This window comes from Pseudophryne corroboree, unplaced genomic scaffold, assembly GCF_028390025.1.
Source record: "Pseudophryne corroboree isolate aPseCor3 unplaced genomic scaffold, aPseCor3.hap2 scaffold_480, whole genome shotgun sequence".
NCBI lineage: Eukaryota > Metazoa > Chordata > Amphibia > Anura > Myobatrachidae > Pseudophryne > Pseudophryne corroboree.
The window spans coordinates 420,980-445,715 of record NW_026970092.1 but is presented as its reverse complement, the minus strand read 5'-3'; the positions used below and the strand labels follow the sequence as shown (position 1 = coordinate 445,715).

General features: G+C 49.2%; 37 non-coding genes and 2 pseudogenes across 37 annotated transcripts; all 39 read right to left on the bottom strand.

Moving 5' to 3' along the window:
- Positions 1-2,631: 2,631 nt before the first annotated feature.
- On the bottom strand, positions 2,632-2,795 carry LOC135028596 (U1 spliceosomal RNA). Its single transcript, XR_010224853.1, has one exon. It is a non-coding gene; the product is annotated as a U1 spliceosomal RNA (small nuclear RNA).
- Positions 2,796-3,469: 674 nt separating this feature from the next.
- LOC135028645 (U1 spliceosomal RNA) lies at positions 3,470-3,632 on the bottom strand. Its single transcript, XR_010224895.1, has one exon. It is a non-coding gene; the product is annotated as a U1 spliceosomal RNA (small nuclear RNA).
- Positions 3,633-3,784: 152 nt separating this feature from the next.
- On the bottom strand, positions 3,785-3,948 carry LOC135028604 (U1 spliceosomal RNA). The gene has a single exon (XR_010224861.1). It is a non-coding gene; the product is annotated as a U1 spliceosomal RNA (small nuclear RNA).
- Positions 3,949-4,643: 695 nt separating this feature from the next.
- On the bottom strand, positions 4,644-4,785 carry LOC135028680 (U1 spliceosomal RNA; annotated as a pseudogene).
- A 152-nt stretch (positions 4,786-4,937) lies between these two features.
- LOC135028561 (U1 spliceosomal RNA) lies at positions 4,938-5,101 on the bottom strand. The gene has a single exon (XR_010224821.1). It is a non-coding gene; the product is annotated as a U1 spliceosomal RNA (small nuclear RNA).
- A 671-nt stretch (positions 5,102-5,772) lies between these two features.
- Positions 5,773-5,936, bottom strand: LOC135028686 (U1 spliceosomal RNA). Its single transcript, XR_010224928.1, has one exon. It is a non-coding gene; the product is annotated as a U1 spliceosomal RNA (small nuclear RNA).
- Positions 5,937-6,088: 152 nt separating this feature from the next.
- LOC135028782 (U1 spliceosomal RNA) lies at positions 6,089-6,252 on the bottom strand. The gene has a single exon (XR_010225013.1). It is a non-coding gene; the product is annotated as a U1 spliceosomal RNA (small nuclear RNA).
- Positions 6,253-6,923: 671 nt separating this feature from the next.
- Positions 6,924-7,086, bottom strand: LOC135028665 (U1 spliceosomal RNA). Its single transcript, XR_010224914.1, has one exon. It is a non-coding gene; the product is annotated as a U1 spliceosomal RNA (small nuclear RNA).
- Positions 7,087-7,239: 153 nt separating this feature from the next.
- LOC135028602 (U1 spliceosomal RNA) lies at positions 7,240-7,403 on the bottom strand. Its single transcript, XR_010224859.1, has one exon. It is a non-coding gene; the product is annotated as a U1 spliceosomal RNA (small nuclear RNA).
- Positions 7,404-8,075: 672 nt separating this feature from the next.
- Positions 8,076-8,238, bottom strand: LOC135028697 (U1 spliceosomal RNA). The gene has a single exon (XR_010224938.1). It is a non-coding gene; the product is annotated as a U1 spliceosomal RNA (small nuclear RNA).
- Positions 8,239-8,390: 152 nt separating this feature from the next.
- Positions 8,391-8,554, bottom strand: LOC135028768 (U1 spliceosomal RNA). The gene has a single exon (XR_010225001.1). It is a non-coding gene; the product is annotated as a U1 spliceosomal RNA (small nuclear RNA).
- Positions 8,555-9,225: 671 nt separating this feature from the next.
- LOC135028705 (U1 spliceosomal RNA) lies at positions 9,226-9,388 on the bottom strand. Its single transcript, XR_010224946.1, has one exon. It is a non-coding gene; the product is annotated as a U1 spliceosomal RNA (small nuclear RNA).
- A 152-nt stretch (positions 9,389-9,540) lies between these two features.
- On the bottom strand, positions 9,541-9,704 carry LOC135028760 (U1 spliceosomal RNA). The gene has a single exon (XR_010224993.1). It is a non-coding gene; the product is annotated as a U1 spliceosomal RNA (small nuclear RNA).
- Positions 9,705-10,319: 615 nt separating this feature from the next.
- LOC135028664 (U1 spliceosomal RNA) lies at positions 10,320-10,482 on the bottom strand. Its single transcript, XR_010224913.1, has one exon. It is a non-coding gene; the product is annotated as a U1 spliceosomal RNA (small nuclear RNA).
- A 152-nt stretch (positions 10,483-10,634) lies between these two features.
- Positions 10,635-10,798, bottom strand: LOC135028601 (U1 spliceosomal RNA). Its single transcript, XR_010224858.1, has one exon. It is a non-coding gene; the product is annotated as a U1 spliceosomal RNA (small nuclear RNA).
- Positions 10,799-11,470: 672 nt separating this feature from the next.
- Positions 11,471-11,633, bottom strand: LOC135028694 (U1 spliceosomal RNA). The gene has a single exon (XR_010224935.1). It is a non-coding gene; the product is annotated as a U1 spliceosomal RNA (small nuclear RNA).
- Positions 11,634-11,785: 152 nt separating this feature from the next.
- On the bottom strand, positions 11,786-11,949 carry LOC135028767 (U1 spliceosomal RNA). The gene has a single exon (XR_010225000.1). It is a non-coding gene; the product is annotated as a U1 spliceosomal RNA (small nuclear RNA).
- A 671-nt stretch (positions 11,950-12,620) lies between these two features.
- On the bottom strand, positions 12,621-12,783 carry LOC135028676 (U1 spliceosomal RNA). The gene has a single exon (XR_010224924.1). It is a non-coding gene; the product is annotated as a U1 spliceosomal RNA (small nuclear RNA).
- A 152-nt stretch (positions 12,784-12,935) lies between these two features.
- LOC135028754 (U1 spliceosomal RNA) lies at positions 12,936-13,099 on the bottom strand. Its single transcript, XR_010224987.1, has one exon. It is a non-coding gene; the product is annotated as a U1 spliceosomal RNA (small nuclear RNA).
- Positions 13,100-13,714: 615 nt separating this feature from the next.
- Positions 13,715-13,877, bottom strand: LOC135028663 (U1 spliceosomal RNA). The gene has a single exon (XR_010224912.1). It is a non-coding gene; the product is annotated as a U1 spliceosomal RNA (small nuclear RNA).
- Positions 13,878-14,029: 152 nt separating this feature from the next.
- LOC135028600 (U1 spliceosomal RNA) lies at positions 14,030-14,193 on the bottom strand. The gene has a single exon (XR_010224857.1). It is a non-coding gene; the product is annotated as a U1 spliceosomal RNA (small nuclear RNA).
- Positions 14,194-14,865: 672 nt separating this feature from the next.
- Positions 14,866-15,028, bottom strand: LOC135028693 (U1 spliceosomal RNA). Its single transcript, XR_010224934.1, has one exon. It is a non-coding gene; the product is annotated as a U1 spliceosomal RNA (small nuclear RNA).
- Positions 15,029-15,180: 152 nt separating this feature from the next.
- Positions 15,181-15,344, bottom strand: LOC135028560 (U1 spliceosomal RNA). The gene has a single exon (XR_010224820.1). It is a non-coding gene; the product is annotated as a U1 spliceosomal RNA (small nuclear RNA).
- A 671-nt stretch (positions 15,345-16,015) lies between these two features.
- On the bottom strand, positions 16,016-16,178 carry LOC135028675 (U1 spliceosomal RNA). Its single transcript, XR_010224923.1, has one exon. It is a non-coding gene; the product is annotated as a U1 spliceosomal RNA (small nuclear RNA).
- A 152-nt stretch (positions 16,179-16,330) lies between these two features.
- Positions 16,331-16,494, bottom strand: LOC135028788 (U1 spliceosomal RNA). The gene has a single exon (XR_010225019.1). It is a non-coding gene; the product is annotated as a U1 spliceosomal RNA (small nuclear RNA).
- A 674-nt stretch (positions 16,495-17,168) lies between these two features.
- On the bottom strand, positions 17,169-17,331 carry LOC135028616 (U1 spliceosomal RNA). Its single transcript, XR_010224873.1, has one exon. It is a non-coding gene; the product is annotated as a U1 spliceosomal RNA (small nuclear RNA).
- A 152-nt stretch (positions 17,332-17,483) lies between these two features.
- LOC135028587 (U1 spliceosomal RNA) lies at positions 17,484-17,647 on the bottom strand. The gene has a single exon (XR_010224845.1). It is a non-coding gene; the product is annotated as a U1 spliceosomal RNA (small nuclear RNA).
- Positions 17,648-18,321: 674 nt separating this feature from the next.
- LOC135028644 (U1 spliceosomal RNA) lies at positions 18,322-18,484 on the bottom strand. Its single transcript, XR_010224894.1, has one exon. It is a non-coding gene; the product is annotated as a U1 spliceosomal RNA (small nuclear RNA).
- A 152-nt stretch (positions 18,485-18,636) lies between these two features.
- LOC135028597 (U1 spliceosomal RNA) lies at positions 18,637-18,800 on the bottom strand. The gene has a single exon (XR_010224854.1). It is a non-coding gene; the product is annotated as a U1 spliceosomal RNA (small nuclear RNA).
- A 674-nt stretch (positions 18,801-19,474) lies between these two features.
- Positions 19,475-19,637, bottom strand: LOC135028625 (U1 spliceosomal RNA). Its single transcript, XR_010224880.1, has one exon. It is a non-coding gene; the product is annotated as a U1 spliceosomal RNA (small nuclear RNA).
- Positions 19,638-19,789: 152 nt separating this feature from the next.
- On the bottom strand, positions 19,790-19,953 carry LOC135028595 (U1 spliceosomal RNA). Its single transcript, XR_010224852.1, has one exon. It is a non-coding gene; the product is annotated as a U1 spliceosomal RNA (small nuclear RNA).
- A 674-nt stretch (positions 19,954-20,627) lies between these two features.
- On the bottom strand, positions 20,628-20,790 carry LOC135028643 (U1 spliceosomal RNA). The gene has a single exon (XR_010224893.1). It is a non-coding gene; the product is annotated as a U1 spliceosomal RNA (small nuclear RNA).
- Positions 20,791-20,942: 152 nt separating this feature from the next.
- Positions 20,943-21,106, bottom strand: LOC135028606 (U1 spliceosomal RNA). Its single transcript, XR_010224863.1, has one exon. It is a non-coding gene; the product is annotated as a U1 spliceosomal RNA (small nuclear RNA).
- A 671-nt stretch (positions 21,107-21,777) lies between these two features.
- LOC135028656 (U1 spliceosomal RNA) lies at positions 21,778-21,940 on the bottom strand. The gene has a single exon (XR_010224905.1). It is a non-coding gene; the product is annotated as a U1 spliceosomal RNA (small nuclear RNA).
- A 152-nt stretch (positions 21,941-22,092) lies between these two features.
- LOC135028708 (U1 spliceosomal RNA) lies at positions 22,093-22,256 on the bottom strand. Its single transcript, XR_010224948.1, has one exon. It is a non-coding gene; the product is annotated as a U1 spliceosomal RNA (small nuclear RNA).
- A 671-nt stretch (positions 22,257-22,927) lies between these two features.
- LOC135028655 (U1 spliceosomal RNA) lies at positions 22,928-23,090 on the bottom strand. Its single transcript, XR_010224904.1, has one exon. It is a non-coding gene; the product is annotated as a U1 spliceosomal RNA (small nuclear RNA).
- Positions 23,091-23,242: 152 nt separating this feature from the next.
- On the bottom strand, positions 23,243-23,406 carry LOC135028603 (U1 spliceosomal RNA). The gene has a single exon (XR_010224860.1). It is a non-coding gene; the product is annotated as a U1 spliceosomal RNA (small nuclear RNA).
- A 694-nt stretch (positions 23,407-24,100) lies between these two features.
- LOC135028678 (U1 spliceosomal RNA) lies at positions 24,101-24,242 on the bottom strand (annotated as a pseudogene).
- Positions 24,243-24,394: 152 nt separating this feature from the next.
- On the bottom strand, positions 24,395-24,558 carry LOC135028672 (U1 spliceosomal RNA). The gene has a single exon (XR_010224920.1). It is a non-coding gene; the product is annotated as a U1 spliceosomal RNA (small nuclear RNA).
- Between the last annotated feature and the right edge of the window lie 178 nt (positions 24,559-24,736).

Genomic DNA, 24,736 nt, shown 5'->3' with positions numbered 1-24,736 from the left:
TTCTAGTGTCCTTCGTTTGGGAGAAAAATGCAATGGTACAAGACAGCTTTTCCTTGCCAATATCTCTCTTTTGCAAAGAGCTGCGCATTGGAAAATTCAGGGCTATGTCGTGTAGATGATGGCCTAACAGGAGGCTTTAAAATTTTCTTTCTAGTGACCTTCGTTTGGGAGAAAAATGCAAAGGTACAAGACAGCTTTTCCTTGCCAATATCTCTCTTTTGCAAAGAGCTGCGCATTGGAAAATTCAGGGCTATGTCGTGTAGATGATGGCCTAACAGGAGGCTTTAAAATTTTCTTTCTAGTGCCCTTCGTTTGGGAGAAAAATGCAATGGTACAAGACAGCTTTTCCTTGCCAATATCTCTCTTTTGCAAAGAGCTGCGCATTGGAAAATTCAGGGCTATGTCGTGTAGATGATGGCCTAACAGGAGGCTTTAAAATTTTCTTTCTAGTGACCTTCGTTTGGGAGAAAAATGCAAAGGTACAAGACAGCTTTTCCTTGCCAATATCTCTCTTTTGCAAAGAGCTGCGCATTGGAAAATTTAGGGCTATGTCGTGTAGATGATGGCCTAACAGGAGGCTTTAAAATTTTCTTTCTAGTGACCTTCGTTTGGGAGAAAAATGCAAAGGTACAAGACAGCTTTTCCTTGCCAATATCTCTCTTTTGCAAAGAGCTGCGCATTGGAAAATTCAGGGCTATGTCGTGTAGATGATGGCCTAACAGGAGGCTTTAAAATTTTCTTTCTAGTGCCCTTCGTTTGGGAGAAAAATGCAATGGTACAAGACAGCTTTTCCTTGCCAATATCTCTCTTTTGCAAAGAGCTACGCATTGGAAAATTCAGGGCTATGTCGTGTAGATGATGGCCTAACGAGGCTTTAAAATTTTCTTTCTAGTGACCTTCGTTTGGTAGAAAAATGCAAAGGTACAAGACAGCTTTTCCTTGCCAATATCTCTCTTTTGCAAAGAGCTGCGCATTGGAAAATTCAGGGCTATGTCGTGTAGATGATGGCCTAACAGGAGGCTTTAAAATATTCTTTCTAGTGTCCTTCGTTTGGGAGAAAAATGCAATGGTACAAGACAGCTTTTCCTTGCCAATATCTCTCTTTTGCAAAGAGCTGCGCATTGGAAAATTCAGGGCTATGTCGTGTAGATGATGGCCTAACAGGAGGCTTTAAAATTTTCTTTCTAGTGACCTTCGTTTGGGAGAAAAATGCAAAGGTACAAGACAGCTTTTCCTTGCCAATATCTCTCTTTTGCAAAGAGCTGCGCATTGGAAAATTCAGGGCTATGTCGTGTAGATGATGGCCTAACAGTAGGCTTTAAAATTTTCTTTCTAGTGTCCTTCGTTTGGGAGAAAAATGCAAAGGTACAAGACAGCTTTTCCTTGCCAATATCTCTCTTTTGCAAAGAGCTGCGCATTGGAAAATTCAGGGCTATGTCGTGTAGATGATGGCCTAACAGGAGGCTTTAAAATTTTCTTTCTAGTGTCCTTCGTTTGGGAGAAAAATGCAATGGTACAAGACAGCTTTTCCTTGCCAATATCTCTCTTTTGCAAAGAGCTGCGCATTGGAAAATTCAGGGCTATGTCGTGTAGATGATGGCCTAAAAGGAGGCTTTAAAATTTTCTTTCTAGTGTCCTTCGTTTGGGAGAAAAATGCAATGGTACAAGACAGCTTTTCCTTGCCAGTATCTCTCTTCTGCAAAGAGCTGCGCATTGGAAAATTCAGGGCTATGTCGTGTAGATGATGGCCTAACAGGAGGCTTTAAAATTTTCTTTCTAGTGACCTTCGTTTGGGAGAAAAATGCAAAGGTACAAGACAGCTTTTCCTTGCCAATATCTCTCTTTTGCAAAGAGCTGCGCATTGGAAAATTCAGGGCTATGTCGTGTAGATGATGGCCTAACAGGAGGCTTTAAAATTTTCGTTCTAGTGCCCTTCGTTTGGGAGAAAAATGCAATGGTACAAGACAGCTTTTCCTTGCCAATATCTCTCTTTTGCAAAGAGCTGCGCATTGGAAAATTCAGGGCTATGTCGTGTAGATGATGGCCTAACAGGAGGCTTTAAAATTTTCTTTCTAGTGACCTTCGTTTGGGAGAAAAATGCAAAGGTACAAGACAGCTTTTCCTTGCCAATATCTCTCTTTTGCAAAGAGCTGCGCATTGGAAAATTCAGGGCTATGTCGTGTAGATGATGGCCTAACAGGAGGCTTTAAAATTTTCTTTCTAGTGACCTTCGTTTGGGAGAAAAATGCAAAGGTACAAGACAGCTTTTCCTTGCCAATATCTCTCTTTTGCAAAGAGCTGCGCATTGGAAAATTCAGGGCTATGTCGTGTAGATGATGGCCTAACAGGAGGCTTTAAAATTTTCTTTCTAGTGCCCTTCGTTTGGGAGAAAAATGCAATGGTACAAGACAGCTTTTCCTTGCCAATATCTCTCTTTTGCAAAGAGCTGCGCATTGGAAAATTCAGGGCTATGTCGTGTAGATGAGGCTAGAGCTGGGGAGGGTCTCTGCTCGGGCACCCCCCTGGCAAGTGAAGGAGATCCAACTGAGGCAGCACAAGGGAACTCTCGAAAGAAGAACAAGGCTAGAGGAAGATCTGAAACAAAGAAATCTGACTTTTACCAGAGCTGACCAGAGGAAAACACAAACACAGTCCCCCACTACCACAAATAAAGCAGTCAAGTTTCCCACATTAAGGGAAATCACAGGGGTCAGCATACCCAGAATGCAATGAATGAACCTCACCCTGGGAGAATAATCTTCATGACCATGGTATCTCCTATGCAAAATAAGTATGATTTGGGATAGAGCTGGGGAGGGCCGCTGCTCAGGCATATCTCTGTCAAGTTAAGGAGATTCAACTGAGGCAGCACAAGGGAACTCTCATCTGGGGACAACAACTGCAGGGAGAACACATATTTTCAGATAAACATGGGAGGGCAGAAGGCTGCCTAATACTGAAGCACCCCCAAACAACAAACCAAATGCAACAACTAGTGCAAGCATTCCTGGGGGAAGGCCTGCCGCAGATGGATTTGCATATGGTGATGTCATCCAAGCAGTGGGTCAAAGTTGGCTTCAACCCTCGTCTGCATATGAAAACAGAAAAGGGGCGTGCAGGGCATGGTGGCCTTTTGCGGCGCTTGTCTGACCCCTAGTTTGCATTAAACACCTCCACCCTCCTTCGGTGTGGGGCTCATGTTGGCTATGCCCCAGCCCCTGAAGCATTCAAGCTGATTTCTTGCAGCAGCTGGGCACTGTAACAGCTCCAGAGCTGATCTGTAAGGCAAGTAAAAGGGTGTGGGCCCTGCAGCACTACCTGTAGTTTGCATTGTGCATTGGAAGGCACAAAGTAAGCAGACGGGAGGAGAAGTCAGGATAGTGCACAAGGGTATAGAAGGGAGCGGCTGAAGAAAAGAGAAGTGGAAACAGACAGCAAACTAGTCTGGAGAGAGACCTGAGACAAAGAGATCTGAATTATACGAGAGCCGACCAGGGGAAACACAAATTATGCAGTCAAGTTTCCCACATTTGGGGAAATCGCAGGAGCAGCACACCCAGAGTACAATGGGTGAGCCTTGCCCTGGGAGAAGCACCTTCATGATCATAGTATCTCACCTGGCAGGTAAGTAGGAGTTGGGCTAGAGCTGGGGAGGGTCGCTGCTCGTGTACCCCCCTGTAAAGTGAAGGAGATCAAACTGAGGCAGCACAAGGGAACTCTCGAAAGAAGAATAAGGCTAAAGGAAAATCTGAGACAAAGAAATCTGACTTTTACCAGAGCTGACCAGAGGAAAGCACAAACACAGTCTCCCACTACCACAAATAATGCAGTCAAGTTTCCCACATTTGGGGAAATCACAGCGGTCAGCATACCCAAAATGCAATGAATGAACCTCACCCTGGGAGAAAAATCTTCATGACCATGGTATCTCCTATGCAAAATAAGTATGATTTGGAATAGGGCTGGGGAGGGCCGCTGCTCATGCACATCTCTGTCAAGTAAAGGAGATTCAACTGAGGCAGCACAAGGGAACTCTCATCTTGGGACAACAACTGCAGGGAGAACATATATTTTCAGATGAACATGGGAGGGCAGAAGGCTGCCTAATACTGAAGCACCCCCAAACAACAAACCAAATGCAACAACTAGTGCAAGCATTCCTGGGGGAAGGCCTGCCACAGATGGATTTGCATATGGTGATGTCATCCAAGCAGTGGGTCAAAGTTGGCTTCAACCCTCGTCTGCATATGAAAATAAAAAAGGGGTGTGCAGGGCATGGCGGCCTTTTGCGGTGCTTGGATGACCCCTAGTTCGCATTAAACACCTCCACCCTCCTTCGGTGTGGGGCTCATGTTGGCTATGCCCCAGCCCCTGAAGCATTCAAGCTGATTTCTTGCAGCAGCTGGGCACTGTAACAGCTCCAGAGCTGCTCTGTAAAGCAAGTAAAAGGGTGTGGGCCCTGCAGCACTACCTGTAGTTTGCATTGTGCGTTGGAAGGCACAAAGTAAGCAGACAGGAGGAGAAGTCAGGAGAGTCCACAAGGGTATAGAAGGGAGGGGCTCAAGAAAAAAGAAGTGGAAACAGACAGCAAACTAGGCTGGAGAGAGACCTGAGACAAAGAGATCTGAATTATATGAGAGCCGACCAGGGGAAACACAAATTATGCAGTCAAGTTTCCCACATTTGGGGAAATCGCAGGGGCAGCACACCCAGAGTGCAATGGGTGAGCCTTGCCCTGGGAGAAGCACCTACATGATCATAGTATCTCACCTGGCAGGTAAGTAGGAGTTGGGCTAGAGCTGGGGAGGGTCGCTGCTCGGGCACCCCCCTGTCAAGTGAAGGAGATCCAACTGAGGCAGCACAAGGGAACTCTCGAAAGAAGAACAAGGCTAGAGGAAGATCTGAGACAAAGAAATCTGACTTTTACCAGAGCTGACCAGAGGAAAGCACAAACACAGTCCCCCACTACCACAAATAATGCAGTTGAGTTTCCCACATTTGGGGAAATCACAGGGGTCAGCATACCCAGAATGCAATGAATGAACCTAACCCTGGGAGAACAATCTTCATGACCATGGTATCTCTTATGCAAAATAAGTATGATTTGGGATAGGGCTGGGGAGGGCCGCTGCTCAGGCACATCTCTGTCAAGTAAAGGAGATTCAACTGAGGCAGCACAAGGGAACTCTCATCTGGGGACAACAACTGCAGGGAGAACACATATTTTCAGATGAACATGGGAGGGCAGAAGGCTGCCTAATACTGAAGCACCCCCAAACAACAAACCAAATGCAACAACTAGTAAAAGCATTCCTGGGAGAAGGTCTGCAGAAGACGGATTTGCATACGGTGATGTCATCCAAGCAGTGGGCCAAAGTTGGCTGGAACCCTCATCTGCATATGAAAAGAGAAAAGGGTTATGCAGGGCATGGCGGCCTTTTGCGGTGCTTGGATGACCCCTAGTTCGCATTAAACACCTCCATTCTCCTTCGGTGTGGGGCTCATGTTGGCTATGCCCCAGCCCCTGAAGTATTCAAGCTGATTTCTTGCAGCAGCTGGGCACTGTAACAGCTCCAGAGCTGCTCTGTAAGGCAAGTAAAAGGGTGTGGGCCCTGCAGCACTACCTGTAGTTCGCATTGTGCGTTGGAAGGCACAAAGTAAGCAGACAGGAGAAGTCAGGAGAGTGCACAAGGGCATAGAAGGCAGGGGCTCAAGAAAAGAGAAGTGGAAACAGACAGCAAACTAGGCTGGAGAGAGACCTGAGACAAAGAGATCTGAATTATACGAGTAGCCGACTAGAGGAAACACAAATTATGCAGTCAAGTGTCCCACATTTGGGGAAATCGTAGGAGCAGCACACCCAGAGTGCAATGGGTGAGCCTTGCCCTGGGAGAAGCACCTTCCTGATCATAGTATCTCACCTGGCAGGTAAGTAGGAGTTGGGCTAGAGCTGGGGAGGGTCGCTGCTCGGGCACCCCCCTGTCAAGTGAAGGAGATCCAACTGAGGCAGCACAAGGAAACTCTCGAAAAAAGAACAAGGCTAGAGGAAGATCTGAGACAAAGAAATCTGTATTTTACCAGAGCTGACCAGAGGAAAGCACAAACACAGTCCCCCACTACCACAAATAATGCAGTCGAGTTTCCCACATTTGGGGAAATCACAGGGGTCAGCATACCCAGAATGCAATGAATGAACCTCACCCTGAGAGAACAATCTTCATGACCATGGTATCTCCTATGCAAAATAAGTATGATTTGGGATAGGGCTGGGGAGGGCCGCTGCTCACGCACATCTCTGTCAAGTAAAGGAGATTCAACTGAGGCAGCACAAGGGAACTCTCATCAGGGGACAACAACTGCAGGGAGAACACATATTTTCAGATGAACATGGGAGGGCAGAAGGCTGCCTAATACTGAAGCACCCCCAAACAACAAACCAAATGTAACAACTAGTAAAAGCATTCCTGGGAGAAGGTCTGCAGAAGACGGATTTGCATACGGTGATGTCATCCAAGCAGTGGGCCAAAGTTGGCTGGAACCCTCATCTGCATATGAAAAGAGAAAAGGGTTATGCAGGGCATGGCGGCCTTTTGCGGTGCTTGGATGACCCCTAGTTCGCATTAAATACCTCCACCCTCCTTCGGTGTGGGGCTCATGTTGGCTATGCCCCAGCCCCTGAAGCATTCAAGCTGATTTCTTGCAGCAGCTGGGCACTGTAACAGCTCCAGAGCTGCTCTGTACGGCAAGTAAAAGGGTGTGGGCCCTGCAGCACTACCTGTAGTTCGCATTGTGCGTTGGAATGCACAAAGTAAGCAGACGGGAGAAGTCAGGATAGTGCGCAAGGGCATAGAAGGGAGCGGCTCAAGAAAACAGAAGTGGAAACAGACAGCAAACTAGGCTGGAGAGAGACCTGAGACAAAGAGATCTGAATTATACGAGAGCCGACCAGGGGAAACACAAATTATGCAGTCAAGTTTCCCACATTTGGGGAAATCGCAGGAGCAGCACACCCAGAGTGCAATGGGTGAGCCTTGCCCTGGGAGAAGCACCTACGTGATCATAGTATCTCACCTGGCAGGTAAGTAGGAGTTGGGCTAGAGCTGGGGAGGGTCGCTGCTCGGGTACCCCCCCTGTCAAGTGAAGGAGATCCAACTGAGGCAGCACAAGGGAATTCTCGAAAGAAGAACAAGGCTAGAGGAAGATCTGAGACAAAGAAATCTGACTTTTACCAGAGCTGACCAGAGGAAAACACAAACACAGTCCCCCACTACCACAAATAATGCTGTCGAGTTTCCCACATTTGGGGAAATCACAGGGGTCAGCATACCCAGAATGCAATGAATGAACCTCACACTGGGAGAATAATCTTCATGACCATGGTCTCTCCTATGCAAAATAAGTATGATTTGGGATAGGGCTGGGGAGGGCCGCTGCTCAGGCACATCTCTGTCAAGTAAAGGAGATTCAACTGAGGCAGCATAAGGGAACTCTCATCTGGGGACAACAACTGCAGGGAGAACACATATTTTCAGATGAACATGGGAGGGCAGAAGGCTGCCTAATACTGAAGCACCCCCAAACAACAAACCAAATGCAACAACTAGTGCAAGCATTCCTGGGGGAAGGCCTGCAGCAGATGGATTTGCATATGGTGATGTCATCCAAAGCAGTGGGTCAAAGTTTGCTTCAACCCTCGTCTGCATATGAAAAGAGAAAAGGGGCGTGCAGGGCATGGCGGCCTTTTGCGGCGCTTGGATGACCCCTAGTTCGCATTAAACACCTCCACCCTCCTTCGGTGTGGGGCTCATGTTGGCTATGCCCCAGCCCCTGAAGCATTCAAGCTGATTTCTTGCAGTAGCTGGGCACTGTAACTGCTCCAGAGCTGCTCTGTACGGCAAGTAAAAGGGTGTGGGCCCTGCAGCACTACCTGTAGTTTGCATTGTGCATTGGAAGGCACAAAGTAAGCAGACGGGAGAAGTAAGGATAGTGCGCAAGGCCATAGAATGGAGCGGCTTAAGAAAAGAGAAGTGGAAACAGACAGCAAACTAGGCTGGAGAGAGACCTGAGACAAAGAGATCTGAATTATACGAGAGCCGACCAGGGGAAACACAAATTATGCAGTCAAGTTTCCCACATTAGGGGAAATCGCAGGGGCAGCACATCCAGAGTGCAATGGGTGAGCCTTGCCCTGGGAGAAGCACCTTCATGATTATAGTATCTCACCTGGCAGGTAAGTAGAAGTTGGGCTAGAGCTGGGGAGAGTCGCTGCACGGGCACCCCCCTGTCAAGTGAAGGAGATCCAACTGAGGCAGCACAAGGGAACTCTCGAAAGAAGGACAAGGCTAGAGGAAGATCTGAAACAAAGAAATCTGACTTTTACCAGAGCTGACCAGAGGAAAGCACAAACACAGTCCCCCACTACCACAAATAATGCAGTTGAGTTTCCCACATTTGGGGAAATCACAGGGGTCAGCATACCCAGAATGCAATGAATGAACCTCACCCTGGGAGAACAATCTTCAAGACCATGGTCTCTCCTATGCAAAATAAGTATGATTTGGGATAGGGCTGGGGAGGGCCGCTGCTCAGGCACATCTCTGTCAAGTAAAGGAGATTCAACTGAGGCAGCACAAGGGAACTCTCATCTGGGGACAACAACTGCAGGGAGAACACATATTTTCAGATGAACATGGGAGGGCAGAAGGCTGCCTAATACTGAAGCACCCCCAAACAACAAACCAAATGCAACAACTAGTGCAAGCATTCCTGGGGGAAGGCCTGCAGCAGATGGATTTGCATATGGTGATGCCATCCAAGCAGTGGGTCAAAGTTGGCTTCAACCCTCGTCTGCATATGAAAAGAGAAAAGGGGCGTGCAGGGCATGGCGGCCTTTTGCGGCGCTTGGATGACCCCTAGTTCGCATTACACACCTCCACCCTCCTTCGGTGTGGGGCTCATGTTGGCTATGCCCCAGCCCCTGAAGCATTCAAGCTGATTTCTTTCAGCAGCTGGGCACTGTAACTGCTCCAGAGCTGCTCTGTAAGGCAAGTAAAAGGGTGTGGGCCCTGCAGCACTACCTGTAGTTTGCATTGTGCGTTGGAAGGCACGAAGTAAGCAGACGGGAGAAGTCAGGATAGTGCGCAAGGGCATAGAAGGGAGCGGCTCAAGAAAAGAGAAGTGGAAACAGACAGCAAACTAGGCTGGAGAGAGACCTGAGACAAAGAGATCTGAATTATACGAGAGATGACCAAGGGAAACACAAATTATGCAGTCAAGTTTCCCACATTTGGGGAAATCGCAGGGGCAGCACAACCAGAGTGCAATGGGTGAGCCTTGCCCTGGGAGAAGCACCTTCATGATCAAAGTATCTCACCTGGCAGGTAAGTAGGAGTTGGGCTAGAGCTGGGGAGGGTCGCTGCTCGGGCACCCCCCTCTCAAGTGAAAGAGATCCAACTGAGGCAGCACAAGGGAACTCTCGAAAGAAGAACAAGGCTAGAGGAAGATCTGATATAAAGAAATCTGATTTTTACCAGAGCTGACCAGAGGAAAGCACAAACACAGTCCCCCACTACCACAAATAATGCAGTCGAGTTTCCCACATTTGGGGAAATCACAGGGGTCAGCATACCCAAAATGCAATGAATGAACCTCACCCTCGGAGAACAATCTTCATGACCATGGTATCTCCTATGCAAAATAAGTATGATTTGGGATAGGGCTGGGGAGGGCCGCTGCTCAGGCACATCTCTGTCAAGTAAAGGAGATTCAACTGAGGCAGCACAAGGGAACTCCCATCTGGGGACAACAACTGCAGGGAGAACACATATTTTCAGATGAACATGGGAGGGCAGAAGGCTGCCTAATACTGAAGCACCCGCAAACAACAAACCAAATGCAACAACTAGTACAAGCATTCCTGGGGGAAGTTCTGCAGAAGACGGATTTGCATACGGTGATGTCATCCAAGCAGTGGGCCAAAGTTGGCTGGAACCCTCATCTGCATATGAAAAGAGAAAAGGGGTATGCAGGGCATGGCGGCCTTTTGCGGCGCTTGGATGACCCTTAGTTCGCATTAAACACCCCCACCCTCCTTCGGTGTGGGGCTCATGTTTGCTATGCCCCAGCCCCTGAAGCATTCAAGCTGATTTCTTGCAGCAGCTGGGCACTGTAACAGCTCCAGAGCTGCTCTGTACGGCAAGTAAAAGGGTGTGGGCCCTGCAGCACTACCTGTAGTTTGCATTGTGCATTGGAAGGCACTTAAGAAAAGAGAAGTGGAAACAGACAGCAAACTAGGCTGGAGAGAGACCTGAGACAAAGAGATCTGAATTATACGAGAGCCGACCAGGGGAAACACAAATTATGCAGTCAAGTTTCCCACATTTGGGGAAATCGCAGGAGCAGCACACCCAGAGTGCAATGGGTGAGCCTTGCCCTGGGAGAAGCACCTACGTGATCATAGTATCTCACCTGGCAGGTAAGTAGGAGTTGGGCTAGAGCTGGGGAGGGTCGCTGCTCGGGTACCCCCCTGTCAAGTGAAGGAGATCCAACTGAGGCAGCACAAGGGAATTCTCAAAAGAAGAACAAGGCTAGAGGAAGATCTGAGACAAAGAAATCTGACTTTTACCAGAGCTGACCAGAGGAAAACACAAACACAGTCCCCCACTACCACAAATAATGCTGTCGAGTTTCCCACATTTGGGGAAATCACAGGGGTCAGCATACCCAGAATGCAATGAATGAACCTCACACTGGGAGAATAATCTTCATGACCATGGTCTCTCCTATGCAAAATAAGTATGATTTGGGATAGGGCTGGGGAGGGCCGCTGCTCAGGCACATCTCTTTCAAGTAAAGGAGATTCAACTGAGGCAGCATAAGGGAACTCTCATCTGGGGACAACAACTGCAGGGAGAACACATATTTTCAGATGAACATGGGAGGGCAGAAGGCTGCCTAATACTGAAGCACCCCCAAACAACAAACCAAATGCAACAACTAGTGCAAGCATTCCTGGGGGAAGGCCTGCAGCAGATGGATTTGCATATGGTGATGTCATCCAAAGCAGTGGGTCAAAGTTGGCTTCAACCCTCGTCTGCATATGAAAAGAGAAAAGGGGCGTGCAGGGCTTGGCGGTCTTTTGCGGCGCTTGGATGACCCCTAGTTCGCATTAAACACCTCCACCCTCCTTCGGTGTGGGGCTCATGTTGGCTATGCCCCAGCCCCTGAAGCATTCAAGCTGATTTCTTGCAGTAGCTGGGCACTGTAACTGCTCCAGAGCTGCTCTGTACGGCAAGTAAAAGGGTGTGGGCCCTGCAGCACTACCTGTAGTTTGCATTGTGCATTGGAAGGCACAAAGTAAGCAGACGGGAGAAGTCAGGATAGTGCGCAAGGCCATAGAATGGAGCGGCTTAAGAAAAGAGAAGTGGAAACAGACAGCAAACTAGGCTGGAGAGAGACCTGAGACAAAGAGATCTGAATTATACGAGAGCCGACCAGGGGAAACACAAATTATGCAGTCAAGTTTCCCACATTTGGGGAAATCGCAGGGGCAGCACATCCAGAGTGCAATGGGTGAGCCTTGCCCTGGGAGAAGCACCTTCATGATTATAGTATCTCACCTGGCAGGTAAGTAGAAGTTGGGCTAGAGCTGGGGAGAGTCGCTGCACGGGCACCCCCCTGTCAAGTGAAGGAGATCCAACTGAGGCAGCACAAGGGAACTCTCGAAAGAAGAACAAGGCTAGAGGAAGATCTGAAACAAAGAAATCTGACTTTTACCAGAGCTGACCAGAGGAAAGCACAAACACAGTCCCCCACTACCACAAATAATGCAGTTGAGTTTCCCACATTTGGGGAAATCACAGGGGTCAGCATACCCAGAATGCAATGAATGAACCTCACCCTGGGAGAACAATCTTCAAGACCATGGTCTCTCCTATGCAAAATAAGTATGATTTGGGATAGGGCTGGGGAGGGCCGCTGCTCAGGCACATCTCTTTCAAGTAAAGGAGATTCAACTGAGGCAGCACAAGGGAACTCTCATCTGGGGACAACAACTGCAGGGAGAACACATATTTTCAGATGAACATGGGAGGGCAGAAGGCTGCCTAATACTGAAGCACCCCCAAACAACAAACCAAATGCAACAACTAGTGCAAGCATTCCTGGGGGAAGGCCTGCAGCAGATGGATTTGCATATGGTGATGCCATCCAAGCAGTGGGTCAAAGTTGGCTTCAACCCTCGTCTGCATATGAAAAGAGAAAAGGGGCGTGCAGGGCATGGCGGCCTTTTGCGGCGCTTGGATGACCCCTAGTTCGCATTACACACCTCCACCCTCCTTCGGTGTGGGGCTCATGTTGGCTATGCCCCAGCCCCTGAAGCATTCAAGCTGATTTCTTGCAGCAGCTGGGCACTGTAACTGCTCCAGAGCTGCTCTGTAAGGCAAGTAAAAGGGTGTGGGCCCTGCAGCACTACCTGTAGTTTGCATTGTGCGTTGGAAGGCACGAAGTAAGCAGACGGGAGAAGTCAGGATAGTGCGCAAGGGCATAGAAGGGAGCGGCTCAAGAAAAGAGAAGTGGAAACAGACAGCAAACTAGGCTGGAGAGAGACCTGAGACAAAGAGATCTGAATTATACGAGAGATGACCAAGGGAAACACAAATTATGCAGTCAAGTTTCCCACATTTGGGGAAATCGCAGGGGCAGCACAACCAGAGTGCAATGGGTGAGCCTTGCCCTGGGAGAAGCACCTTCATGATCATAGTATCTCACCTGGCAGGTAAGTAGGAGTTGGGCTAGAGCTGGGGAGGGTCGCTGCTCGGGCACCCCCCTCTCAAGTGAAAGAGATCCAACTGAGGCAGCACAAGGGAACTCTCGAAAGAAGAACAAGGCTAGAGGAAGATCTGATATAAAGAAATCTGATTTTTACCAGAGCTGACCAGAGGAAAGCACAAACACAGTCCCCCACTACCACAAATAATGCAGTCGAGTTTCCCACATTTGGGGAAATCACAGGGGTCAGCATACCCAAAATGCAATGAATGAACCTCACCCTCGGAGAACAATCTTCATGACCATGGTATCTCCTATGCAAAATAAGTATGATTTGGGATAGGGCTGGGGAGGGCCGCTGCTCAGGCACATCTCTGTCAAGTAAAGGAGATTCAACTGAGGCAGCACAAGGGAACTCCCATCTGGGGACAACAACTGCAGGGAGAACACATATTTTCAGATGAACATGGGAGGGCAGAAGGCTGCCTAATACTGAAGCACCCCCAAACAACAAACCAAATGCAACAACTAGTACAAGCATTCCTGGGGGAAGTTCTGCAGAAGACGGATTTGCATACGGTGATGTCATCCAAGCAGTGGGCCAAAGTTGGCTGGAACCCTCATCTGCATATGAAAAGAGAAAAGGGGTATGCAGGGCATGGCGGCCTTTTGCGGCGCTTGGATGACCCTTAGTTCGCATTAAACACCCCCACCCTCCTTCGGTGTGGGGCTCATGTTTGCTATGCCCCAGCCCCTGAAGCATTCAAGCTGATTTCTTGCAGCAGCTGGGCACTGTAACAGCTCCAGAGCTGCTCTGTACGGCAAGTAAAAGGGTGTGGGCCCTGCAGCACTACCTGTAGTTTGCATTGTGCATTGGAAGGCACTTAAGAAAAGAGAAGTGGAAACAGACAGCAAACTAGGCTGGAGAGAGACCTGAGACAAAGAGATCTGAATTATACGAGAGCCGACCAGGGGAAACACAAATTATGCAGTCAAGTTTCCCACATTTGGGGAAATCGCAGGAGCAGCACACCCAGAGTGCAATGGGTGAGCCTTGCCCTGGGAGAAGCACCTACGTGATCATAGTATCTCACCTGGCAGGTAAGTAGGAGTTGGGCTAGAGCTGGGGAGGGTCGCTGCTCGGGTACCCCCCTGTCAAGTGAAGGAGATCCAACTGAGGCAGCACAAGGGAATTCTCAAAAGAAGAACAAGGCTAGAGGAAGATCTGAGACAAAGAAATCTGACTTTTACCAGAGCTGACCAGAGGAAAACACAAACACAGTCCCCCACTACCACAAATAATGCTGTCGAGTTTCCCACATTTGGGGAAATCACAGGGGTCAGCATACCCAGAATGCAATGAATGAACCTCACACTGGGAGAATAATCTTCATGACCATGGTCTCTCCTATGCAAAATAAGTATGATTTGGGATAGGGCTGGGGAGGGCCGCTGCTCAGGCACATCTCTGTCAAGTAAAGGAGATTCAACTGAGGCAGCATAAGGGAACTCTCATCTGGGGACAACAACTGCAGGGAGAACACATATTTTCAGATGAACATGGGAGGGCAGAAGGCTGCCTAATACTGAAGCACCCCCAAACAACAAACCAAATGCAACAACTAGTGCAAGCATTCCTGGGGGAAGGCCTGCAGCAGATGGATTTGCATATGGTGATGTCATCCAAAGCAGTGGGTCAAAGTTGGCTTCAACCCTCGTCTGCATATGAAAAGAGAAAAGGGGCGTGCAGGGCTTGGCGGCCTTTTGCGGCGCTTGGATGACCCCTAGTTCGCATTAAACACCTCCACCCTCCTTCGGTGTGGGGCTCATGTTGGCTATGCCCCAGCCCCTGAAGCATTCAAGCTGATTTCTTGCAGTAGCTGGGCACTGTAACTGCTCCAGAGCTGCTCTGTACGGCAAGTAAAAGGGTGTGGGCCCTGCAGCACTACCTGTAGTTTGCATTGTGCATTGGAAGGCACAAAGTAAGCAGACGGGAGAAGTAAGGATAGTGCGCAAGGCCATAGAATGGAGCGGCTTAAGAAAAGAGAAGTGGAAACAGACAGCAAACTAGGCTGGAGAGAGACCTGAGACAAAGAGATCTGAATTATACGAGAGCCGACCAGGGGAAACACAAATTATGCAGTCAAGTTTCCCACATTTGGGGAAATCGCAGGGGCAGCACATCCAGAGTGCAATGGGTGAGCCTTGCCCTGGGAGAAGCACCTTCATGATTATAGTATCTCACCTGGCAGGTAAGTAGAAGTTGGGCTAGAGCTGGGGAGAGTCGCTGCACGGGCACCCCCCTGTCAAGTGAAGGAGATCCAACTGAGGCAGCACAAGGGAACTCTCGAAAGAAGAACAAGGCTAGAGGAAGATCTGAAACAAAGAAATCTGACTTTTACCAGAGCTGACCAGAGGAAAGCACAAACACAGTCCCCCACTACCACAAATAATGCAGTTGAGTTTCCCACATTTGGGGAAATCACAGGGGTCAGCATACCCAGAAAGCAATGAATGAACCTCACCCTGGGAGAACAATCTTCAAGACCATGGTCTCTCCTATGCAAAATAAGTATGATTTGGGATAGGGCTGGGGAGGGCCGCTGCTCAGGCACATCTCTTTCAAGTAAAGGAGATTCAACTGAGGCAGCACAAGGGAACTCTCATCTGGGGACAACAACTGCAGGGAGAACACATATTTTCAGATGAACATGGGAGGGCAGAAGGCTGCCTAATACTGAAGCACCCCCAAACAACAAACCAAATGCAACAACTAGTGCAAGCATTCCTGGGGGAAGGCCTGCAGCAGATGGATTTGCATATGGTGATGCCATCCAAGCAGTGGGTCAAAGTTGGCTTCAACCCTCGTCTGCATATGAAAAGAGAAAAGGGGCGTGCAGGGCATGGCGGCCTTTTGCGGCACTTGGATGACCCCTAGTTCGCATTACACACCTCCACCCTCCTTCGGTGTGGGGCTCATGTTGGCTATGCCCCAGCCCCTGAAGCATTCAAGCTGATTTCTTGCAGCAGCTGGGCACTGTAACTGCTCCAGAGCTGCTCTGTAAGGCAAGTAAAAGGGTGTGGGCCCTGCAGCACTACCTGTAGTTTGCATTGTGCGTTGGAAGGCACGAAGTAAGCAGACGGGAGAAGTCAGGATAGTGCGCAAGGGCATAGAAGGGAGCGGCTCAAGAAAAGAGAAGTGGAAACAGACAGCAAACTAGGCTGGAGAGAGACCTGAGACAAAGAGATCTGAATTATACGAGAGATGACCAAGGGAAACACAAATTATGCAGTCAAGTTTCCCACATTTGGGGAAATCGCAGGGGCAGCACAACCAGAGTGCAATGGGTGAGCCTTGCCCTGGGAGAAGCACCTTCATGATCATAGTATCTCACCTGGCAGGTAAGTAGGAGTTGGGCTAGAGCTGGGGAGGGTCGCTGCTCGGGCACCCCCCTCTCAAGTGAAAGAGATCCAACTGAGGCAGCACAAGGGAACTCTCGAAAGAAGAACAAGGCTAGAGGAAGATCTGATATAAAGAAATCTGATTTTTACCAGAGCTGACCAGAGGAAAGCACAAACACAGTCCCCTACTACCACAAATAATGCAGTCGAGTTTCCCACATTTGGGGAAATCACAGGGGTCAGCATACCCAGAATGCAATGAATGAACCTCACCCTGGGAGAACAATCTTCATGACCATGGTATCGCCTATGCAAAATAAGTATGATTTGGGATAGGGCTGGGGAGGGCCGCTGCTCAGGCACATCTCTGTCAAGTAAAGGAGATTCAACTGAGGCAGCACAAGGGAACTTTCATCTGGGGACAACAACTGCAGGGAGAACACATATTTTCAGATGAACATGGGAGGGCAGAAGGCTGCCTAATACTGAAGCACCCCCAAACAACAAACCAAATGCAACAACTAGTGCAAGCATTCCTGGGGGAAGGCCTGCAGCAGATGGATTTGCATATGGTGATGTCATCCAAACAGTGGGTCAAAGTTGGCTTCAACCCTCGTCTGCATATGAAAAGAGACAAGGGGCGTGCAGGGCATGGCGGCCTTTTGCGGCGCTTGGATGACCCCTAGTTCGCATTACACACCTCCACCCTCCTTCGGTGTGGGGCTCATGTTGGCTATGCCCCAGCCCCTGAAGCATTCAAGCTGATTTCTTGCAGCAGCTGGGCACTGTAACAGCTCCAGAGCTGCTCTGTAAGGCAAGTAAAAGGGTGTGGGCCCTGCAGTACTACCTGTAGTTTGCATTGTGCATTGGAAGGCACAAAGTAAGCAGACGGGAGGAGAAGTCAGGATAGTGCACAAGGGTATAGAAGGGAGCGGCTGAAGAAAAGAGAAGTGGAAACAGACAGCAAACTAGGCTGTAGAGAGATCTGAGACAAAGAGATCTGAATTATACGAGAACCGACCAGGGGAAACACAAATTATGCAGTCAAGTTTCCCACATTTGGGGAAATCGCAGGGGCAGCACACCCAGAGTGCAATGGGTAAACCTTGCCCTGGGAGAAGCACCTTCATGATCATAGTATCTCACCTGGCAGGTAAGTAGGAGTTGGGCTAGAACTGGGGAGGGTCGCTGCTCGGGCACCCCCCTGTTAAGAGAAGGAGATCCAACTGAGGCAGCACAAGGGAACTCTCAAAAGAAGAACAAGGCTAGAGGAAGATCTGAAACAAAGAAATCTGACTTTTACCAGAGCTGACCAGAAGAAAACACAAACACAGTCCCCCACTACCACAAATAAAGCAGTCGAGTTTCCCACATTTGGGGAAATCACAGGGGTCAGCATACCCAGAATGCAATGAATGAACCTCACCCTGGGAGAATAATCTTCATGACCATGGTATCTCCTATGCAAAATAAGTATGATTTGGGATAGAGCTGGGGAGGGCCGCTGCTCAGGCACATCTCTGTCAAGTTAAGGAGATTCAACTGAGGCAGCACAAGGGAACTCTCATCTGGGGACAACAACTGCAGGGAGAACACATATTTTCAGATGAACATGGGAGGGCAGAAGGCTGCCTAATACTGAAGCACCCCCAAACAACAAACCAAATGCAAAAACTAGTGCAAGCATTCCTGGGGGAAGGCCTGCCGCAGATGGATTTGCATATGGTGATGTCATCCAAGCAGTGGGTCAAAGTTGGCTTCAACCCTCGTCTGCATATGAAAACAGAAAAGGGGCGTGCAGGGCATGGTGGCCTTTTGCGGCGCTTGACTGACCCCTAGTTTGCATTAAACACCTCCACCCTCCTTCGGTGTGGGGCTCATGTTGGCTATGCCCCAGCCCCTGAAGCATTCAAGCTGATTTCTTGCAGCAGCTGGGCACTGTAACAGCTCCAGAGCTGCTCTGTAAGGCAAGTAAAAGGGTGTGGGCCCTGCAGCACTACCTGTAGTTTGCATTGTGCATTGGAAGGCATAAAGTAAGCAGACGGGAGGAGAAGTCAGGATAGTGCACAAGGGTATAGAAGGGAGCGGCTGAAGAAAAGAGAAGTGGAAACAGACAGCAAACTAGGCTGGAGAGAGACCTGAGACAAAGAGATCTGAATTATACGAGAGCCGACCAGGGGAAACACAAATTATGCAGTCAAGTTTCCCACATTTGGGGAAATCGCAGGAGCAGCACACCCAGAGTACAATGGGTGAGCCTTGCCCTGGGAGAAGCACCTTCATGATCATAGTATCTCACCTGGCAGGTAAGTAGGAGTTGGTCTAGAGCTGGGCAGGGTCGCTGCTCGGGTACCCCCCTGTAAAGTGAAGGAGATCCAACTGAGGCAGCACAAGGGAACTCTCGAAAGAAGAACAAGGCTAAAGGAAAATCTGAGACAAAGAAATCTGACTTTTACCAGAGCTGACCAGAAGAAATCACAAACACAGCCTCCCACTACCACAAATAATGCAGTCAAGTTTCCCACATTTGGGGAAATCACAGGGGTCAGCATACCCAAAATGCAATGAATGAACCTCACCCTGGGAGAAAAATCTTCATGACCATGGTATCTCCTATGCAAAATAAGTATGATTTGGAATAGGGCTGGGGAGGGCCGCTGCTCATGCACATCTCTATCAAGTAAAGGAGATTCAACTGAGGCAGCACAAGGGAACTCTCATCTGGGGACAACAACTGCAGGGAGAACATATATTTTCAGATGAACATGGGAGGGCAGAAGGCTGCCTAATACTGAAGCACCCCCAAACAACAAACCAAATGCAACAACTAGTGCAAGCATTCCTGGGGGAAGGCCTGCCGCAGATGGATTTGCATATGGTGATGTCATCCAAGCAGTGGGTCAAAGTTGGCTTCAACCCTCGTCTGCATATGAAAAGAGAAAAGGGGCGTGCAGGGCATGGTGGCCTTTTGCGGCGCTTGGCTGACCCCTAGTTTGCATTAAACACCTCCACCCTCCTTTGGTGTGGGGCTCATGTTGGCTATGCCCCAGCCCCTGAAGCATTCAAGCTGATTTCTTGCAGCAGCTGGGCACTGTAACAGCTCCAGAGCTGCTCTGTAAGGCAAGTAAAAGGGTGTGGGCCCTGCAGCACTACCTGTAGTTCGCATTGTGCGTTGGAAGGCACAAAGTAAGCAGACAGGAGGAGAAGTCAGGATAGTGCGCAAGGGCATAGAAGGGAGCGGCTCAAGAAAAGAGAAGTGGAAACAGACAGCAAACTAGGCTGGAGAGAGACCTGAGACAAAGAGATCTGAATTATACGAGAGCCGACCAGGGGAAACACAAATTATGCAGTCAAGTTTCCCACATTTGGGGAAATCGCAGGGGCAGCACACCCAGAGTGCAATGGGTGAGCCTTGCCCTGGGAGAAGCACCTTCATGATCATAGTATCTCACCTGGCAGGTAAGTAGGAGTTGGGCTAGAGCTGGGGAGGGTCTCTGCTCGGGCACCCCCCTGTCAAGTGAAGGAGATCCAACTGAGGCAGCACAAGGGAACTCTCGAAAGAAGAACAAGGCTAGAGGAAGATCTGAAACAAAGAAATCTGACTTTTACCAGAGCTGACCAGAGGAAAACACAAACACAGTCCCCCACTACCACAAATAAAGCAGTCAAGTTTCCCACATTAAGGGAAATCACAGGGGTCAGCATACCCAGAATGCAATGAATGAACCTCACCCTGGGAGAATAATCTTCATGACCATGGTATCTCCTATGCAAAATAAGTATGATTTGGGATAGAGCTGGGGAGGGCCGCTGCTCAGGCACATCTCTGTCAAGTTAAGGAGATTCAACTGAGGCAGCACAAGGGAACTCTCATCTGGGGACAACAACTGCAGGGAGAACACATATTTTCAGATAAACATGGGAGGGCAGAAGGCTGCCTAATACTGAAACACCCCCAAACAACAAACCAAATGCAACAACTAGTGCAAGCATTCCTGGGGGAAGGCCTGCCGCAGATGGATTTGCATATGGTGATGTCATCCAAGCAGTGGGTCAAAGTTGGCTTCAACCCTCGTCTGCATATGAAAACAGAAAAGGGGCGTGCAGGGCATGGTGGCCTTTTGCGGCGCTTGTCTGACCCCTAGTTTGCATTAAACACCTCCACCCTCCTTCGGTGTGGGGCTCATGTTGGCTATGCCCCAGCCCCTGAAGCATTCAAGCTGATTTCTTGCAGCAGCTGGGCACTGTAACAGCTCCAGAGCTGCTCTGTAAGGCAAGTAAAAGGGTGTGGGCCCTGCAGCACTACCTGTAGTTTGCATTGTGCATTGGAAGGCACAAAGTAAGCAGACGGGAGGAGAAGTCAGGATAGTGCACAAGGGTATAGAAGGGAGCGGCTGAAGAAAAGAGAAGTGGAAACAGACAGCAAACTAGGCTGGAGAGAGACCTGAGACAAAGAGATCTGAATTATACGAGAGCCGACCAGGGGAAACACAAATTATGCAGTCAAGTTTCCCACATTTGGGGAAATCGCAGGAGCAGCACACCCAGAGTACAATGGGTGAGCCTTGCCCTGGGAGAAGCACCTTCATGATCATAGTATCTCACCTGGCAGGTAAGTAGGAGTTGGGCTAGAGCTGGGGAGGGTCGCTGCTCGTGTACCCCCCTGTAAAGTGAAGGAGATCAAACTGAGGCAGCACAAGGGAACTCTCGAAAGAAGAATAAGGCTAAAGGAAAATCTGAGACAAAGAAATCTGACTTTTACCAGAGCTGACCAGAGGAAAGCACAAACACAGTCTCCCACTAACACAAATAATGCAGTCAAGTTTCCCACATTTGGGGAAATCACAGCGGTCAGCATACCCAAAATGCAATGAATGAACCTCACCCTGGGAGAAAAATCTTCATGACCATGGTATCTCCTATGCAAAATAAGTATGATTTGGAATAGGGCTGGGGAGGGCCGCTGCTCATGCACATCTCTGTCAAGTAAAGGAGATTCAACTGAGGCAGCACAAGGGAACTCTCATCTTGGGACAACAACTGCAGGGAGAACATATATTTTCAGATGAACATGGGAGGGCAGAAGGCTGCCTAATACTGAAGCACCCCCAAACAACAAACCAAATGCAACAACTAGTGCAAGCATTCCTGGGGGAAGGCCTGCCACAGATGGATTTGCATATGGTGATGTCATCCAAGCAGTGGGTCAAAGTTGGCTTCAACCCTCGTCTGCATATGAAAATAAAAAAGGGGTGTGCAGGGCATGGCGGCCTTTTGCGGTGCTTGGATGACCCCTAGTTCGCATTAAACACCTCCACCCTCCTTCGGTGTGGGGCTCATGTTGGCTATGCCCCAGCCCCTGAAGCATTCAAGCTGATTTCTTGCAGCAGCTGGGCACTGTAACAGCTCCAGAGCTGCTCTGTAAGGCAAGTAAAAGGGTGTGGGCCCTGCAGCACTACCTGTAGTTTGCATTGTGCGTTGGAAGGCACGAAGTAAGCAGACGGGAGAAGTCAGGATAGTGCGCAAGGGCATAGAAGGGAGCGGCTCAAGAAAAGAGAAGTGGAAACAGACAGCAAACTAGGCTGGAGAGAGACCTGAGACAAAGAGATCTGAATTATACGAGAGATGACCAAGGGAAACACAAATTATGCAGTCAAGTTTCCCACATTTGGGGAAATCGTAGGAGCAGCACACCCAGAGTGCAATGGGTGAGCCTTGCCCTGGGAGAAGCACCTTCCTGATCATAGTATCTCACCTGGCAGGTAAGTAGGAGTTGGGCTAGAGCTGGGGAGGGTCGCTGTTCGGGCACCCCCCTGCCAAGTGAAGGAGATCCAACTGAGGCAGCACAAGGAAACTCTCGAAAAAAGAACAAGGCTAGAGGAAGATCTGAGACAAAGAAATCTGACTTTTACCAGAGCTGACCAGAGGAAAGCACAAACACAGTCCCCCACTACCACAAATAATGCAGTCGAGTTTCCCACATTTGGGGAAATCACAGGGGTCAGCATACCCAGAATGCAATGAATGAACCTCACCCTGGGAGAACAATCTTCATGATAATGGTATCTCCTATGCAAAATAAGTATGATTTGTGATAGGGCTGGGGAGGGCCGCTGCTCAGGCACATCTCTGTCAAGTAAAGGAGATTCAACTGAGGCAGCACAAGGGAACTCTCATCTGGGGACAACAACTGCAGGGAGAACACATATTTTCAGATGAACATGGGAGGGCAGAAGGCTGCCTAATACTGAAGCACCCCCAAACAACAAACCAAATGCAACAACTAGTGCAAGCATTCCTGGGAGAAGGCATGCAGCAGATGGATTTGCATATGGTGATGCCATCCAAGCAGTGGGTCAAAGTTGGCTTCAACCCTCGTCTGCATCTGAAAAGAGAAAAGGGGCGTGCAGGGCATGGCGGCCTTTTGCGGCGCTTGGATGACCCCTAGTTCGCATTACACACCTCCACCCTCCTTCGGTGTGGGGCTCATGTTGGCTATGCCCCAGCCCCTGAAGCATTCAAGCTGATTTCTTGCAGCAGCTGGGCACTGTAACTGCTCCAGAGCTGTTCTGTAAGGCAAGTAAAAGGGTGTGGGCCCTGCAGCACTACCTGTAGTTTGCATTGTGCGTTGGAAGGCACGAAGTAAGCAGACGGGAGAAGTCAGGATAGTGCGCAAGGGCATAGAAGGGAGCGGCTCAAGAACAGAGAAGTGGAAACAGACAGCAAACTAGGCTGGAGAGAGACCTGAGACAAAGAGATCTGAATTATACGAGAGATGACCAAGGGAAACACAAATTATGCAGTCAAGTTTCCCACATTTGGGGAAATCGTAGGAGCAGCACACCCAGAGTGCAATGGGTGAGCCTTGCCCTGGGAGAAGCACCTTCCTGATCATAGTATCTCACCTGGCAGGTAAGTAGGAGTTGGGCTTGAGCTGGGGAGGGTCGCTGCTCGGGCACCCCCCTGTCAAGTGAAGGAGATTCAACTGAGGCAGCACAAGGAAACTCTCAAAAAAAGAACAAGGCTAGAGGAAGATCTGAGACAAAGAAATCTGACTTTTACCAGAGCTGACCAGAGGAAAGCACAAACACAGTCCCCCACTACCACAAATAATGCAGTCGAGTTTCCCACATTTGGGGAAATCACAGGGGTCAGCATACCCAGAATGCAATGAATGAACCTCACCCTGGGAGAACAATCTTCATGACCATGGTATCTCCTATGCAAAATAAGTATGATTTGGGATAGGGCTGGGGAGGGCCGCTGCTCAGGCACATCTCTGTCAAGTAAAGGAGATTCAACTGAGGCAGCACAAGGGAACTCTCATCTGGGGACAACAACTGCAGGGAGAACACATATTTTCAGATAAACATGGGAGAGCAGAAGGCTGCCTAATACTGAAGCACCCCAAACAACAAACCAAATGCAACAACTAGTACAAGCATTCCTGGGGGAAGGTCTGCAGACGACGGATTTGCATACGGTGATGTCATCCAAGCAGTGGGCCAAAGTTGGCTGGAACCCTCATCTGCATATGAAAAGAGAAAAGGGGTATGCAGGGCATGGCGGCCTTTTGCGGCGCTTGGATGACCCTTAGTTCGCATTAAACACCTCCACCCTCCGTCGGTGTGGGGCTCATGTTGGCTATGCCCCAGCCCCTGAAGCATTCAAGCTGATTTCTTGCAGCAGCTGGGCACTGTAACAGCTCCAGAGCTGCTCTGAAAGGCAAGTAAAAGGGTGTGGGCCCTGCAGCACTACCTGTAGTTTGCATTGTGCGTTGGAAGGCACAAAGTAAGCAGACAGGAGGAGAAGTCAGGAGAGTCCACAAGGGTATAGAAGGGAGGGGCTCAAGAAAAAAGAAGTGGAAACAGACAGCAAACTAGGCTGGAGAGAGACCTGAGACAAAGAGATCTGAATTATATGAGAGCCGACCAGGGGAAACACAAATTATGCAGTCAAGTTTCCCACATTTGGGGAAATCGCAGGGGCAGCACACCCAGAGTGCAATGGGTGAGCCTTGCCCTGGGAGAAGCACCTACATGATCATAGTATCTCACCTGGCAGGTAAGTAGGAGTTGGGCTAGAGCTGGGGAGGGTCGCTGCTCGGGCACCCCCCTGTCAAGTGAAGGAGATCCAACTGAGGCAGCACAAGGGAACTCTCGAAAGAAGAACAAGGCTAGAGGAAGATCTGAGACAAAGAAATCTGACTTTTACCAGAGCTGACCAGAGGAAAGCACAAACACAGTCCCCCACTACCACAAATAATGCAGTTGAGTTTCCCACATTTGGGGAAATCACAGGGGTCAGCATACCCAGAATGCAATGAATGAACCTAACCCTGGGAGAACAATCTTCATGACCATGGTATCTCCTATGCAAAATAAGTATGATTTGGGATAGGGCTGGGGAGGGCCGCTGCTCAGGCACATCTCTGTCAAGTAAAGGAGATTCAACTGAGGCAGCACAAGGGAACTCTCATCTGGGGACAACAACTGCAGGGAGAACACATATTTTCAGATGAACATGGGAGGGCAGAAGGCTGCCTAATACTGAAGCACCCCCAAAC